Below are 19,016 nucleotides of genomic sequence, written 5' to 3' on the forward strand. Positions count from 1 at the left end.
ATAAATAAATGATGGACAACTCCAACACCAAAAGAGAATAACGACATATTATTCAATGTTATTTTGTTACGATGGACCATTTTCCACTTTATTTCAGTACGTTGGTGGTTGCAGTAGGTAGTGATGAAATGATTGGGAACATTTTACTTGTTATCGTTGTGATAGGAGTTGTAGGGCTTGTTGCCACATTCTACTACTTAATCAATCATTTTCTATTAGACATTAGCTCAAATGTTACATCAATTTTTCAGATGTATACAAAAACTTGTGCAGTAGAATCATGATGATGAGAAGACACTTGGGAAAATGTATTATTCATTCAAAACAAGAACATTTCTAAAGTTGTGATACTTTTATGATTTGAAGTGTCCCATTCATCCGTGGTTATTGTTTTTAACTTTATTCCATGGAATTTTCACCAGGGCTATTACAGAACCCTCCCCCTTGGAGGACACCATCCTCGATGTTCAATCACACATACACCTTAGCAACCCATTGAAAGAAGACATACTTCTCATGGATCTTTATAACACAACTCGATGCAGTGTTTACAATGAAATATCTGCTAAAGACAAAACATCGGGACAACATGACAACATACCGCATAGTGGAGCTTTATAACACAACTCATTACGCTATTTGCAATGATCATCCTGCTGAGTGCCAACTCAGCAGACATCATAACATCACAATAACATAACCAGATGATAGAATAATAACATGACACCCATACCGCATAGTGGAGCTTAATAACATAGATCATTATGATATTTACATCCATACACGAGTGTACATATAGCAACATCATCAAAATATAGATACCAAAACATATGCCAAATCATATACCAAAGCATATATCAAAAAATATACTAAACACGATGTCTAAGCATATATCAAAACATCATATAGCATATATCAAACCATCATAAAGCATATATCAACCACTATAAAGCAAATACCAAACCATCGTAAAGCATATACCAAACCAACATAAAGCAAATACCAAACCACCATATCAAGCTACTTTGCCTTAACCAACAAACAAGGAAGGATACATAGCTTGCATTTGATCCACCATCTCCCATGTAGCTTCATCGGGCCCAAAGTGCTTCCATTGCACTTTAACTTGCTCTATTTCTCGGTTCCGTAGCATGAGCACATTTTTCTGCAATACACACTTAGGCTCCGACTAGAATTCTCCATCTGGTTCCACCTGCAATACAGACTAGTCAATCACATGATCAACATCTTTAACATACTTCTTAAGCAATAAGACATGGAAAACATTATGCACTTTCATTGTCAGAGACAGTGCAATTCGATAGGCTATTGGCCCAATCCTCTTGGTGATACTAAAGGGTCCACAAAACCGTGGTGCAAACTTGGCACATGATCCAATCAACAAGGAGCTCTTCTTCGGTTTGATGCACAAGTACACTTGTTCCCTAACCTGGAACTCCTTGAACAACCTATTCCTATCAGCGTAGCTCTTTTATCTATCATGTGATGCCTTAAGATTCTTCTTGATCACCTACATCTCCTGTTCCATGTCTACCAACATATCTCATCCAATTAATATCCTGCTAACCAGATCACGCCAACTAATGGGAGTGTTACAACTTTGCCATACAATTCCTCAAAAGGACTCATCCTCAATGACTCTTGATAACTATTGTTGTATGAAAACTTGACCAAATGGAGATACTCTTCCCACTTCCGTTGCTGATGCATCACATACATCCTCAACTTGTCCTCTAAAATCCTGTTGAACCTCTCTATATGTCCATCCATCTGCAGATGATAAGCTATGCTGAAGGCCAACTCGATGCCTAAACCTCAAATAACTCCTTCAAACACTTGGAAGTGAACTTTGCATCCCTGTCTGACACAATCTTCTTCGGGACACCATGTAGTCTAACCACGTCTTGGATGAATACATGTGCAACATCACTAGCTGAGAATGTAGATTTTATCAGAACAAAGTGTGCAACCTTTGTTAACCTGTCCACAATGACCATGATGGAATCATGTTGCTTCATTGTCTTAGGAAACCCTGTGATGAAGTCCATGGAAATGACCTCCCATTTCCACTCCAGGATAGCGATCGGTTGTAACAATCCACTGGATGTTTGCACTATGCCTTCTCTAACTGACAATCAAAACATCTAGCCACAAACTCTGCTACATCCCTCTTCAGATTCGGCCAATAGTAATATCTCTTCACTGTCGTTAGTGTCTTCTGATAACCTGGATGACATGAATATGGTTTTGCCTGAAACTCCCTTAATATCACCTTCTTGAGCTCACTGTTATCTAATACATATATCTTGTCTCGGAACCTGACCAATCCACCTGTCGCAAGACAATAGTCCAAATCCTGTGTAGCTACACTTGTACCTGTACTATCACCCTGATGTAACCTGTGTACAATCCTCATATACCTGACATCCTGTTGTTCTGCCCACAAGATCCTATCTTGTAAATCTGTCCCATAAGAGCTCATAGTTGCTAAGTGATTCACATGTACCCATCTACTAAGAGCATCTTCCACTTTGTTCCCCTTGCCTTTGATGTACCTGATCTCAAAATCAAACTCGTTGATCGTGGCCAACCATCTAGCCTGCCTGACATTCAAATTTGGTTGGTCAAACAAATACTTGAATCTGATGTGATCACTCATAAGCATCAACCGCCTGCCAAGAAGATAGCCTCTCCACATCTTCAATGCATGTATAATCACTGCCAACTTGAGATCATGCGTGGGATAGTTCTTCTCGTGCTCGTTTAGTTTTTGGGATTCAGAACATACCACCTGTTCATCCTGCATAAGGACTCCACCAAGCCCTCTCTTGCAAGCATCTGTACATACTACAAACTCTTTGTACGGATCTGCAATCTGTAGTACTGGTGCATGTGTCAACAACTGCTTTAGCTGCTCAAAGCTAGCCTTATACTCCTGTTGACACCTAATCCGAAACGGATGAGGTGAAGTTGGACAGTCATCTAGAAGATGAACTGATCCGTTTTTGTATATGTATAAATAATAATAGTCTAATGAATAAAATCACTCAGTTGTTTTGCGCTCATTAATTTCTGAGCTAACCTGGCCTGACATGGTATCAGAGCCACAGGTCCCAGAAATAGCTCCTGCCTCTGCCAGGTTTCTGCTGCCTCATGAAACCTCTGCTCCTCTGCTCCCTGACACACCAGCGCTGCATACGCTCTCTGCTCTTCTGACATCTCTGCTCTCCTGACATGGTCCATTCACGTTCCTCATTTATTTTGCGCATTTTTTTTTAATGAACGTTTGTCTGACCTCTGCCTGGAACGTTTGTCTGCTTGGAACGTTCTACCAATCCGCTCATTCATTAAGAATCCATAACTGGCAGTCAGAGAGCGCATTATCCATAATTCTGCTCTGCTGAATGTGCGTTTTTTTTAATGCACCTGAGCGTTGAATAATCTGCCCTGACGCCGATTTGCAGAAACGTTGCTCTCACCTGGTATGCGTATGTCTGAGTCTGTAGTTAGAACTAAACTGGATGGTATGGAATTTGCTCTGTTCATACTGCTTGAAACGTGAGCCTCGGCTCCTCCCCCGAGATGTGCCATTAAGTTTGCAAGTTTTCTCATGGATGCCTCCGTCGATCATGTTCATATTCATCATACCGTGCGAGCATTTGTCGTTTGTTATCAGGAACCCGAGGCAAATATTCTTTAGTGAATAGTGATGGGGTTGTTTCCTTCCTTCCCCACGCGAGCCATGTCTTCTTCTTATTATTTCTGTCAATAGCGGTGATTGTAATAAGCCACCCAACTAAGCAAGGACCAGTTTCAAGTCAAGTTTTGTTCGGATCCACCATCAATAGCTTGTGAAACCTACACCGTCACGACAATCTCCACCGTATTATTGAACAGGCGTCGAAGATTTCGAGGCTGAGCATTGTTTCCACGTCTTCGATTGATTCCCTTGGCGAATAAAATCAGATCATCGCCATATTCATCACTTTGAACACCACTGACATGGAAGACTGCGTTGATGTATTTTAATGGTTGACTGCGTATTGATGCAAGAAGACTGCGTATTGATATATTGTTGCTTTTTAATGGTGACTGCGTTTTCTTTATTGAAGACTGATACATGGTATCTGTTGTTGAGAGTAGTATATGGTTGACTGCATTTAATGGTGACTGCAGTTTTTTTTTGAAGACTCTTGGTATGGTGACAACGTTTGCATATGAGCGCCCTTTTTTGTTGAACAGTGATATACATTGATATATATGTGAGAAGTGATATGTATATGAGCGCCCTTTTTTTTTAAACAGTGATATACATGATATATATGTGAGCAATGATATATATATATGCTGATGGAATGTTAGAAGAAAAATAAAATGCATAAGGCTATCATATAAGGATTTTTTTTTTTCTCTTTCAACAGAAGTGTTTTTTGGCAGAGATATTTTTTTTACAGAATGCATTCAATCATCTCAATGGTCGGAATAGTTCTCACTGGCAAGGAGAACTATTCTGAATGGTCTCGGATGGTAAAACACACCCTCATCTACAATGAGTTGTAGAAAGGTTTGTGTGTCGGAGAAGAAGACAGAGACCCAGTGCAGCCCACATCAGACAAAGAACTCGCCATTTGGGAAAACAAGAACAGCAAAGCCTTTGCATTGATCGCAGCATCTGTAAATGAGGAAGTAAGTCGTCATATTTCATCCTATTCCACTGCCTTTGAAGCTTTACAAAAGCTGAAAGAACTCTATGATACACATTCTGCACTTGAAGTTGTTCAGCTCATGATTAAACTCTTCACTCTTGAATTGAAAAATAATGATCCTCTTACTCTTGCATCTGAAATAAAGTCTATAGTGCATGATATTAAATCCACTAAGGTTGAGCTGGATATCTCTCTTATTGCCTTTCTCAAAGCACTCTATCCTACTTACTCTAACTATCTTGAGTCTTTACAAGCAAATGGAAATCTTAAAGATATAACCTTTGACACTCTTGTGAAAAAGTTTGCTGAAAGAGAGAAAGCCTTTGGAAAGAAAACAGTCCCTGAATCTTCTGAAGAGACTGTTTGCCTTGCTCATAAAGAAAAGCAGTCTGCTCAAGATTCTACAAGAGGAAGAGGTGGACGAAGAGGAAGAGGAAGATACTTCAGAGGCAGGGGGGGCAGACATCCTCAAGCAGAAAAGGCAGATCTGCATTGCATTCGCTGCAAACGAAATGGATCACATGATGCTTCTACATGCAAGCTACCATGGGACAAGGTTGAGCAGAGAAGAAATCAGCAGAAAGGTAAAACTGATGACACAGACAAAGGTAAAGCACCTGAATCCGCTCACTATATTGAGGCACAATGTAACATTGGAGTAAATGAAGATTTGTTTAATGCTTCACTTGCTTCTTCGAAAAATGACTGGTTGCTTGATTCAGGAGCAACCTGTCATATGACTCATAGGAGAGATTTCTTTGAAGATTTCACTGACAATGTTGATGGAGCAGTATACTTTGCAGATCAGTCAAAAATCAAGCCATCAGGGCTTGGCACAATCAGGCTTAAACTGCCTGGTCTTCCAGACTTTCTTCTAGATCATGTTCTATATCTCCCACAGCTGAAGAGAAACTTGTTGTCCCTGGTCCACATCCGCCAGCAAGGTCACTCCATTCACATGTTTGATGGCAAGCTTGAGGTAAGAAAGGCATCTGACCACTCACTTGTCATGAGGGGTATAGAAGAAGAAAGACTCCTTAAACTGCAACCTCTGCTCATGCACAACATTTCTCATATGTTTCTCATCATGAAGAAGGTGCACTTCCATCAAGTTTATTATGGCATGCTAGATTTGGACATTTAAACTATGATAGTCTCCGCTTGTTGAAGAAAAATGGTGTTGCTGGTTTGCCTACAATTCCTAGAAAACATAAACAATGTGATGCTTGCATTCTAGGAAAGCATAGCAAACAGTCTTTTCATGATTCACATTCAAGAGCACATAGGAAGCTTGAACTTATTCATTCAGATTTATGTGGTACAATGCCTATTTCTTCTGCAAATGGAAATAAATATATCATGACATTTATTGATGATTACACCAGAATGTGTTGGGTTTACTTATTGAAGAACAAATCTGATGCTTTTCAAACATTCAAGAATTTTCATAAATGGATTGAAAATGATGCACAATCTCATATTGGGTCTATTCGCACTGATAATGGAAAAGAATATACATCAAATGAATTTGAACACTATCTTCGCCAACATGGGATTAAACATCAAACAACTGTGCCTTATAATCCGCAACAGAATGGTGTAGCTGAAAGAATGAACAGAACAATTTTGAATATGGTACGATCCATGCTTTTCTTCAAAAATGTAAAGACAATGTTTTGGGCTGATGCTGTTCTATGTGCTGCATATATAAAGAATAGATGTCCATCTAGTGCTATAAGAAACAAGACTCCTTATGAATTATGGTATGGACATGTTCCTTCGGTAAAACATCTCAGGATATTTGGTTCCACCTGTTATGCTTTAATACCAAAGGTACATAGAAACAAACTTGGTGCTAGAAGTCGTAAGTGTATCTTCCTGGGGTATTCAAACACATCTAAAGCATACCGCCTTTATGATGAAGTAAATAAAAAGTTTGTTTTATCTAGAGATGTCATCTTTCTTGAATCATCCAAATCTGACAGTGTTGTTGAGCGGCAACTTGATCGCTTGGATAGATTCACAAAACCGAAATCATTTCAAGAGTTTGATAATCAGATTCCACATCTTGAAGGGGGGATTCCTATACTAGATCAACATGTGGAATCTTCTTCTGAAGAACAATCTCCCCTGCATGACACTCCAACAACGGATGATGCTTTAAGTGATGTAATTGATAGAATTGGGAGACTCAATCTTGATTCAGACCCAACTCAATCAACAGAACAGCCTAGACCATCTCAGAAAGGTCCCCCAAAGTGGCTGACAAAGACACTTGAAAGTGTTCATCCTGATGAAATTGGAAAAACAGGAACCAGAAATTCAAACCGACAAGATGGAGGTGATGTAGATAACTCTAATTCACCTGTTGATATGGATGTTACTTATGATTGTGAATTGAACTTGTCTACAGATTTTGAACCAACTTCCTTCAAAGAAGCTGCTTCTCATGATGAATGGAAAGAAGCGATGCAGAAGGAGTATGATGCCCTCATAAAGAATGGCACTTGGAAGCTGGTTGATCCTCCATTTGGAACCAAACCAATTGGCTGCAAGTGGGTCTACAAGAAAAAGTACAAAGCTGATGGCTCACTTGACAAGCACAAAGCTAGGCTTGTGGAAAAAGGTTTTGCACAGAAGGAAGGGGTCGATTATGAGGAAACTTTTGCTCCCACAGCAAAATGGGCCACCATCCGGACACTCTTTGCACTAGCTTCTCAGAACGGTTGGAAAGTTCATCAAATGGATGTAAAAACTGCATTCTTGAATGGAGATCTAAAAGAGAATGTTTTTATGTCCCAGCCTGAAGGATTTGCTGTGAAAGGACATGAACACAAAGTATGAAAACTTGTGAAGTCCTTGTATGGCCTCAAACAAGCACCACGAGCCTGGTATGAAAAACTAACTGAGCATCTTCTGAAACTCAACTTCAAACATTTTGATCTTGATGATGCAACTTTATTTGTCAAGAAAGTTGGCAAAACAGTTGTATATCTTGTGGTATATGTAGATGATCTTTTAATGACAGGGAACAATGAAAGCTATATTGCATCCATAAAGAAAGAATTAGGAAATTTTTTTGAAATGACTGATTTGGGCTATGTTCATTACTATCTTGGCATTGAAGTAACCCAACATCCAAAGTCCATATTTCTTTCTCAAAAGAAATACATTGGAGATTTGTTAAACAGATTTGGCATGACAGAATGCAATCCCCTTTCTACTCCAATGGAACAAAACTTGAGGCTCACATCTATTGAAGGAAAGGAATTTGAGGATGCAACAAAGTATAGACAGCTTGTAGGGAGTCTCATCTACCTCACTACTACCAGACCAGACATTTCATTTGCTGTTGGAATCCTCTCCAGGTTTATGCAAAAGCCTTGTGAGGGACATTGGTCTGCTGCAAAAATAGTTCTAAGGTACTTGAAGGGAACTCAAGACCTTGGAATCAAGTATACACAGGTGGGCGACTTCAACTTGATTGGATACTCTGATTCAGACTTCGATGGAGACAAAGAAACTGGGGTATCTACTTCAGGATATGCTATGAGTCTTGGATCGGGAGCTGTCTCCTGGAGATCACGCAAACAATCAGTACCAGCATATTCCACAACAGAAGCAGAATACGTGGCAGCAGCTGAAGCAACGAAAGAAATTGTGTGGCTCAGGAAAATTCTTGAAGATTTGCAAGTAAAACAAATACAATCTACTCCACTCATGATTGATAACACCTCTGCAATAAAGTTGGCCAAGAACCCAAAGTTCCATGATCGTACTAAGCACACCAATACTAAATATCATCTGATCCGACATCATGTTGAGGCCAAAACAATCCATCTCCGTCATTGTTCCACAAACGAGCAAATTGCAGACATCTTCACCAAAGCGCTTGGAAGAGAAAAGCTTGAAAGATTCAGAACGATGCTTGGACTCACCAACATCCCTTCAGATTAAGGGGGGGAATGTTGACACCTAATACGAAATGGATGAGGTGAAGTTGGACAGTCATCTAGAAGATGAACTGATCCGTTTTTGTATATGTATAAATAATAATAGTCTAATGAATAAAATCACTCAGTTGTTTTGCGCTCATTAATTTCTGAGCTAACCTGGCCTGACAACTCCTAAGTCCATTCAAACTTCTTAACTTTCCTCTACAATGATGTGATAGGATAAGAAATCTGTGAGAAGCTCCTGATGAACCTCCTATAGTAGCTTGTCAAACCCATGAAATATCTCACCTCATCCACACTCTTAGGATCTACCTACTCCATGATGGCCCTTATCTTCTCTAGATCTACTGCAATGCCCTCCTTGGAGACAACATGTCCCAAGTAGTGTACCTCAGTCTGAAAGAAGCTACATTTGTTGAGCTTAGCATACAATTGATGCTCTCTCAACAACCTCAATACTGCTGCTAAGTGCTCGGCATGCTCTTCCTCATTTTTAGAATATACCAATATATCTTCAAGGAATACAATAACAAACTTATCCAAATATGGATGCAACACACTATTCATCAAACACATGAATGTAGCTGGAACATTATTTAAGCCAAATGGAACAACAACAAACTCATGATTCCCATACCTGGTCCTGAACACAGTCTTGTATATGTCGTCCTCTTTGATGCGTACCTAATGGTATTCGGATATCAAGTCAATCTTCGAGAACACTTCCGCTCCCTTCAGCTAATCGGAAAAGTCATCAATCCTCGGCAAAGGGTACTTGTTCTTGATAGTCACTTTGTTCAACTGCTTGTAATCAATGCATAATATGAGGGTACCATCTTTCTTCCTCACAAACAAGACTGGTGCACCCCAAGGTGATACATTTGGCCTAATGTATCCCTTGTCCAACATTTCCTTCAGCTGCAACTTTAACTCAACCAACTCGGGTGTGCTCATCCTGTAAGGTGCTTTCGATGTTGGAGATGCTCCTAGAACTAACTCAATAGAAAAGTCTACCTCCCTATGAGGTGGCAACTCTATAATGTCCTTAAGAAATACATCCCTGAACTGTTGTAAAACTGGATACTTATTCAACACATCTGTATCCTCAACCTCCTTACCCTTATCACTAGAAAGATGTACTACAAATAGCTTGCACCCTTTCCTGTAGCTATGCTTTACTTGTATAGCTATCAGCATCCTAACTAATGTGGCTTTCTTCTTACCTTGCAAGACTTTTGGTTATCCATTGTGATCAACACACTCAATAGCTTTGTCATAGCAGTCAACCTTGGTTCTATGTAAATACAACCAATCCATGCCCAATAACATATGGTATGAACCCAACAGTAATATATTCAAATGTGTTGCGGTAGGCATACCATTCAAATCAAATGCACAAGCTCTTACCCAATGATGAACTCGCTTCTTTGTACCTGTAGCCAACTGCACTAACCAAGACTCTGCATGCAACTCCTTATTCAAACCACACTTATCCACCAAGTTAGGACTAACATAGCTATAATTAGATCCAGGGTCAATCAAAATAGAAATAACTTGATCACAAAGCTTACTGTCCATCTCAATGATAGATGCCTGATGCTTGGCCTGCCTGTTTTCCATGATTGCATAGATATGGGGAATACTCTAGCCTACATCTCCAATAGTTTGTGCCTCCTGTGCACTGTATATCTGAGGTCTACCACTCTGATGTTGCAGACAATCTCTCCTAAGGTGGTCTTTGCCACAAGTCCAACAACGCACAGGCTCCTTACTCTACTCTTGAGGCCGATGTCCTTGTCCTTTATCTGATGCATTGAACTTCTTAGGCAATGCAACATTCTCCTTGTTATCTGTACTTTGTGGCCTTGCTCGCTTTTTATCCCATTTTCCTTTTTTCTTTACATCACCTCTCTAGTCTGGCTTAGTCTCAGTTTTGTGCTTCAATTGTTCATAGCAATGCTTTAGCTTTCGAATGGCCTCCTCCAATGACCTAGGCCCATTGAATTAAATCTTGTCTTTGAATGCAACCGGTAATCCACTAATGAACTTCTGAATCTCTAGCCTTTTCCTTAGTAAGATAAGGCACATGCCTCAACAAATCCAAGAATCTACTAGTGTATTCATCATCTGTCATGGAACCCATCTTTAGTTCATAAAAATATTTTTTTTGTCATCAAAGTGCCTTTCTGACAAGTACTTCTTCTTAAATAGCCACTCAAACTCACTCCAATACAAATCTTCCTCATGAATACACCTGACATCCTTCACATATTCCCACCACCAAATATCCGCTATACCTTTGAGATTGAAGGTAGCTACTCTAGCCTTCATGTTCTCTGAGTATTCATGCAACCTGAAGAACTTCCTCATGCCAAGCAACCATGCCTCTGCGTCCTGTGGTTTCTTCATTTCCCCATCAAAAGTAGTTGGCTTTGATTTCTTAAATTCATTTGACAAATACCCCCTATCACTCCTCCTATAAGGATGATACCGATGATGATCATAGTGCCTATCTAAATAAGAAATAAAAGCATACCTGTGTCTATCCATTCTCCTCTTCAGAGTGTCCAACAATCTGCCATCTCAGATGGTGTCAGATCAATCCGACCTGTGTCTACTATGAGACTTGTTTACATATGCCCCATTAGTTTGTCCTCCTACTCGTGATTGATCCAAAGCGGTCCTTGTCGCTGCAAATCCGACAAGCTCTAAAGTATGCTTGCATTTACCTATGCTAATGTTTCCTATGACTGCATGATTCTATGATTATCCACCTTACAACTCATGATCTCTTCCTTTAAACTTCTTAGTGTCAATGCCAAGTCGGAAGAGTTCCAAACACCATGCTGCTCTTTGGATTCGTAGGGAGAATCTCTATAGTTAACCATCTTGCTAGCAATTTGATATTTCCTCCTACAAGGCATAGTATGTCAAATAAACCAATCACAATAAATCACGTAACTTAGCATAACTTGGGGAGGATACCTTATCTGCAATATTAGCAAATCAGCGTGATACATGTATAACATAATCATAACAGCATATAGATATACACGAGTAAATGGATCAACTCATAAACATTACTCTAACTAGGATCTAGTCATCAATGCAAGGCCATATAAACAATTCATTTTATGACCTCATGCATGACAACAACCATTATTCCATTGTACACATTGCCACATGCAACCAACAGTGTGCATAAGAAATTCGAAACCAACTACAAATACCTATAAACACATGTAGTCAAACATATTCGATTAATTCTTGTAATCAACGTACAACACTGATGCATGTAATCAAAATATTCAAAATGTAACCTAACATACAAGGATGTAAGTAGGTACCATGAAATTGACATGTAAGCGACATGTAATCCATACACAATCAGTCACATACTCATTAAAATACATTTCATGAAATCAATAACAAATTCTCCATGATAACCATACTAAAACCCTGATCCAACATCAAGCCATGCAACAGTATATAAGTGTAAGAGACACACATGCAATTGACATGTGTGCATGACCAAAACATATCCCAATGTCTAGTTCGAGGGGTGAACCATGCTCCGATACAACTCTGTAACACCCTCCTCCCACATCTACCCAAGCAATCGTCCAGTCGAGGTAAAAATGTGACGAGAGTTCACTATGATATGATTTGACCTCCTAAGTCACATTAAGGAAGTGAAACCGACAGAAACACACCATACATACATCCAACATCATCAACAAAACCCTTAGAGGATAAGTCATCCACTTAGACAACTTGTTCCTGGGTCCCACTACTGTTTTAGGTCTCTTGGGCCATAGTCGCTCTCATGCTATGGGTAAGGGAGAGACAAACAACCTAAAGCCGCTCTCATAGGCCTTCCTGCCAGTTATTGTGAACCAAAATTGTCAGTGTTGTGCCAACGGCTGGCTCGCCACCTTTTTAGGCCCAGAGCCCATGACACTGCCCAGAACTGATCCATCTCTTCAAATCAGTAAAGTAACAGGGAAATGGAAGTACTAAAACAAAAATACTTGTTCAAGACCTTGACTGGATCCCTACTAGCCATGACAAGCATTTTGTCAAACATATCATTGACATGTAATCTATAGATGTAAACAACAGAATTAAGTGTAGGGATATCATACTTATCTAAGAATCACTATGAACCATTGTTCCCTCATGCCATTTGCTGCATTATCATCTATTAGGTTATATACACATTATCCATTCACATATAAGTAAAAACATGCTAAGAGCCATACATAATTGTTGTCATAAAATGTGCATATAACCAACATAATAGCAACAAAAATACAATAACATGATAGCCATAAAATCCATAAATACCTCAGTACATTTACACATGGAAATCACGGAAATGATTTCTCGTTAATGAATGCAATGAACCAACCGGAGATGGGACTACCACGTTCCACCCGACTGTAGAATGGTTGAGCCAAATCTCTCTTCAACCATTCATCCCCGTGCCATATTCCAAGCATGAATGTGGAATCTCATAAAACACATCAATAAAAAATCATCCAGGGCTTCCAGAGGCCATCCACCTCAACCCATCAAACAGTGATTCCACCTCACAGTTGGACATCACAAAACCATCATCAGATCGGTCTCTATCCAAGCCTTCCAGCGCTTTAGAGCGTTTGTCCAACCAAGGCACTAGGAATAGTAACTCAACCCAAGCTGGTACAGGGCTCTAGAGCGTTTGTCGAACCAAGGCTCCAAGACTAATAACTCAACCAAAGCTAAGGAAACATGAGAACCAACCAAAAACAAGCAATGAAATTTTACCCACAATCACCATGGCTATCCATGAAAGGGCAAGGATAGGAAATCCACTGTCAATCCAGGTAATCCTCCACGCCAATGACAGATCATAACCAAGAAACCACTTGCATATTCCATGCATGCCAAAACTAGTGAAGAAACCATACATGCAACTCGGTACCTGCAAGAAAATCTGATGTAGCTTCTGATGTCGATGCCTTCTTGTGATTTCTTGCTCTTCCTTTGCCTTCTTTCTCTAAGAATCCAAGTATGCCACACCCTCCAAGAGTGCTCCAAGAAATATCTAACTATCCAAGAGTATGAGAGAGAGCGAGGAGAAAGAGAGAGCTCTAACACTGAGCTGACAATAGGTTACCAACTGATCCTCATAAGCATTTTTATGAATGAGGCCTCTATTTTCTTCATTTTCCTCCTCACATGCAACCTATGACCTTTCACCTCCTTTTTCTCTAGTTTCCATTATTTTCATAAATAAATGTGCCAAAATGCCTTTTAATGCCTTAGTCATTGCCTTTGCCAATTTCCTTAGCCATAAACAACCAAATGAACACCCCCTAGGATGTCTTGCCCAATATTCAGCTTGGAAAAAGTGTGTCATTCATCCATGGTTGTTGTTTTTAACTTTATTACATGGAATTTTCACCAGGGTTGTTACATTAGTGATAATTTATGTTTAATGGAAAGTGTACATAAATGTTGAATGATGAATATAAAAGGCTGAAAGTGATGTGAAGTGCAAAGGCTGCGCTAATCAATGTGAAGGCTAAACATTGAGACAAAAGCCGAAATACATATATTTGTTTGAACATAAAATGTAGATAATCCAAATCTAATTTGTCTCTTGTAATTATTACTGAATGAGCTACTAGTTCAGCGCTATTTTATATTATAAATCATTTTCAAAACAAAAAATGAAAAGAAAAGATTGTGAGCATTTTTGGAAGTCCAAGAGACTATGCTTCATTTCATATTCCTCCAAATAATACAAACATCCAAGAGGGCTTGCTTATAAATCATATAATGTAGAATGAAACATATGATCTTCTTTTTGAATGGAAGTGGTCTGCATCAGAGAAAGAATGAGCAGTAGCAGAAGATAAGAAGAGTGAAAAGAAGAAGCAGTTCAGCAGAAAACTTGACAGCATAATCCAGTATGAGGTAATGAACATTTGCGACTTGAGAAATTTCTTTTCTTTTCTATGTTGCAGCTTGAAAAAGAACATGTTGTAGCATGTTGAGGTAGGAGCCTCTTGTGGGTTGTATCTTGCAGAAAAATAGTGGGACTTGGAGCTTCCTTTGAGGTAGGAGCCTCTTGTAGGTTGAAGCCTACAAAAATATGATGTAAAAAGGAGTAGCAACTTGCCTTCACATCACTTTCAGCCTAAAGTTCGTGGTTTTCTCCCCTTGGGGTTTCCATTTATATCTGGTTTCTTCATGTGTTTAATTCTTGCATGTTGTGTGAATGCTTTGAATTCTTAGTAAACAAATATGCAAACCTCTCTCCTTGAAATATGCAAAAGGAATTCAATAGCTATTGAGCACAAACATAAATCATTAACTACATAAGGAGAAGATTAAGTTGACCAAAAACAAAGAATTTAAATTACTGATTCACTCCCCCCTCTCAATAATTTCTCATCTTAATTATCATTCAACTCTTGAAATGGAAGAGATCAAGAAGCAGGGAAGGACTTGGTTAACTGAGGAGTCATTAGACCTAGTTCTTCTTTGTGTGGTGCACCCATCTTTTTTATGCCAAAGAAATATGGCACATGGAGGATGTGCATCGATTATTGGGCTCTCAATAAGATCACGGTCAAAAACTTCTACCCTGTCCCTCACATAGATGATTTACATTAAGTTGGATTTGCGTAGTGGTTACTACCAAATCGAAATTGCAAAGCATGATGTGTGGAAAAACTACCTTCAAGACCAAGCAAGGGTTGTTCGAGTGGTTGGTATTTCCATTTGGGCTTCGCAATGCCCAAACTACATTTATGGGGGTGATGAATGATGTGTTTAGACCTTTTCTAGATGACTTTGTGATTGCATATCTAGATGATATACTTGTTTTCAACAAAAACTGTGATGATCATGTAAAACATGTCAAACAAGTGCTTGATATTTTGTAAAAGGAGAAACTGTATGTCAGGATGTCCAATGTGAATTTGGAAAAACTTCTTTGGTTTATTTGGGTCATATTATTGGAGGACGTCAATTGATATTTGATCTTTCAAAAGTTGATGTAATTGTTAATTATCCTAAGCGTACCAATGTTAGAAAAGTAAGAAGCTTTTAGGGCGCATTACAATATTGTAGTAGGTTCATAGCTAACTTATCCATCATATCATCTCCTTTCCATGCCTTAACCAACTTGAAGTAGAATTTTTAGTGGGGAGGAAAGAAACATAAGGCTTTCGACACCCTAAAGGAAAATATTAGTACCGCAATAGTACTAGCCTTGCCTGATCTTCAACAACCATTCGAGATTGAGATAAATGCTAGTGGTTATGCCATGGGTGTTGGTGGGCTCCAGTTTTGTAGCAATAATGCTACAACTCCTGGAACTCCCTTCTTTAATTTTATCAACCCGGTAGTTCGTAACATACTTGGAAGCGACGGTGCTATATGCACAAGTACTAGCTCTTGCCGTAGCTGTCACTTGGTCAGCTGGCACAAGTCCGCTAGGAGCTTAAGCCAACTTCTATGAGCTCTTAGAAGAAGCTTTTTAATTGATGGATGAAAGCTAACTCAAAGGAAGCTAATCTACTTGCGGAAAGAAACTGAAAGCCAAACAGAAACGCAAACCCTAACAAACCCTAATTCTACCAGCTAGTCCTACTGATGCAAAGATGAGAATACAAACTACTAAAAGAGATGTCGTTACTTCTATGAAGGTAAAATACATGTGTCTAGACTACCTCTACCTGAAGAAAACATCTTTTTGTATTTTTGAATTAGTTATTAGAATTATCATGCATGTGCTTTTTAATTGGCTTTTGACTGTGCAGAGGTGGATCGATGGGAGAAAATGCTTGCAGGAGGTTGGGAAGGTTAGAAGAGGTCCTAAGGGGTCCCTAGCACCCTTCCTGAGAGTTTCACAAAGTTTGGCTGCCAAGAAACCGCGTTTATGAGCTTCTACAGGAAGTCTGCAGGGGTTCTACAGGATGTTCTAGGATTTCTACAGGATGTTCTGTAATTTTTCTACAGGATGTTCAGAAATGGGGTTTTGAAGCATGGATGGAGGGAAAAAGGTGGAGGAATGAGTATGGAGGTGAAATAGGGGTGTAGGGGAGTTCAAGACTTGGAGGATGGAGTTGAGGAGTGGCGTAGATGGTGAGATTTGTTCAAGGAGGGATGAAACGATGTTGCACAAGAAGATGAGAATCATGGCAAAGTAAGCGAATGAGGCAAATGTAAGGTAAGGGTTCTGAGTGAAGGATGAAACAGGTAGGTTGGATGGAGTATGTGCAGGTAAGGAAGGGTAATAGGTACTCTACAAGTGGTTTTTCAAACTGAACAAACAAACACTTATAAAACCTATGACCTAGTTACTTTACTCTATTATGACCTAAGTAACAACAAAAGGAAATGAACAACAGTTTATTCGAAATGGAATGCGTGAACAAACTTATGCCACTAAGAAATCATCAACTGAAGCATTTAAACACTACTAATATCAGCATCTACAAAAGAGGATTCCAACACTAAGAATTGCATGGCAAAGCAAAACAACATTTTTGTTGGCAGCAAAGTCACATTGGTCCCAGCTCATGATTCCACTAAGGGGGAGGTGAGATCCAAGGCGTTTGGTAGCCTTTTTCTGAAGATCTTCCCTATGATTAACCTATCAAGCAAATCTGAACATGAAAAACCTTTTTAACCATCAAAAGCAACCTAAACAACAACACAATATTTAAATCTAAATAGCATATTTTATTCTAAGAGTGCAGCAAAGACACATGAAAGTAAACAAAGGAGGTACTGGGCGCTTGAGATGGGCCCAACCCCAAAAGCTACAGCCTCCTAAGAGAGATTTAGAGCTGGTGCAAAGCTGGATTCATATTTATTGTGCAAGAAAAGAAGAGTTACATCAAAACTGTCCACAAGGGAAACTTGAAAATGAGCTGAAAGCAAACCTAATCTATTGCCTAAAAATCGAACTACCAAATGACTAACTACTGGCTAACTACTAGCTAACCAAAATGAGGCCCTAAGCCTTCTTATTTATACAAACTGAGGACCCCAACAGTCCTCCTAAACTTTAGGGACTCGACTGCCCAAAACTTGTAGTTAACAGCAGTCCTACTTGACTTGCTTGGCTGCCCTTGTGTTAATTGATTTGGTGGCCCTTGAACTCCGAGCTGATGGTGGAGAATTCAAGGTAAGGGCCCATAAATGAAGGGGACACCTTCCTACAAATCCTCTCCCTTGTTCTCCCACGAATTTGGCTGCGAAGTGCTCGTTAAAACCTTCAATTTTGTCCCCAAATTGACTACACAAAGCACACATTAGACTTGTTGGCATAATGACTAACCCAATTCACTCTATTAGCATAAATATAATAAAAAACATGCAATAAACTAATGAGAATGGTGGATTAATTCGAATTAGGAGGTTGAATGAGCCCAAATAATTATCCATTTTTGGGGCTCATCAGGTGTAATGTTGATACATCAACTGAAACTGATTTGTTACCATTCAAAGACTTTCTCTCAAGCTATTGTGAAATATCCCACTTATGATAAGGAGTTGTATGCTTTGATCCAAAGCGTCAATAAATTGAAACATTACTTGATTGGGAAGGAGACAATCATCCATACAAACCACTAGCCTTTACAATACCTCCAGTCACAAACCAAGTTGCAACAGGCTCATCATTTCATATGGATGGGATTTCTTCAATAATTTCACTTCGTAATCGAGTACAAAAGGGCTACAAGTAACAAAGTGGTAGATATGCTCTCTAGACCTCCTGTTTCTGCATCTGTTGTTTTGAAAAATGCTTCTTTATCTCATGAAATATATATTGAGAAAAATGCTATTAATGAATATTTTAAAGAAGTTTATGGGAAGCTAACCCTTGGATCACAGGCGGACAATAAAAATTTGCAGGACAAACTACTTTACCACCTTGGCAAGCTATGTCTTCCTACCAGTGAAAAAGTTAATGTAATACGAAAAGCTCACACTTCTCTTGTGTTTGGTCATTTTGGTGTAGGAAAGACTATGTCTCACTTGCAAAGGTTTTTTTATTGGCCTCATATGAAAGAGATTGTAACTAAATATGTAAAGGGGTGTGTGATGTGCTCTTTTTGTAAGCCCACTAATAGAAAATTGGGGTTGTACACACCACTCCCTGTTCCTTCTCATCCTTGGGAAAGTGTCTCCATGGACTTTGTAGGAGGGTTGCCTTTGTCAAGAAAGGGTCATGACTATTTGTATGTCATGGTGGATAGGTTTAGTAAGATGTGTATCTTAATGCCATGTAAGAAGTAGATTACTGTTGAGCAGACTGCTCAACTTT

The sequence above is a fragment of the Pinus tabuliformis genome, chromosome 1_2, assembly GCF_031772625.1.
Source record: "Pinus tabuliformis cultivar Carrire ecotype Pingquan chromosome 1_2, CPIR1, whole genome shotgun sequence".
NCBI lineage: Eukaryota > Viridiplantae > Streptophyta > Pinopsida > Pinales > Pinaceae > Pinus > Pinus tabuliformis.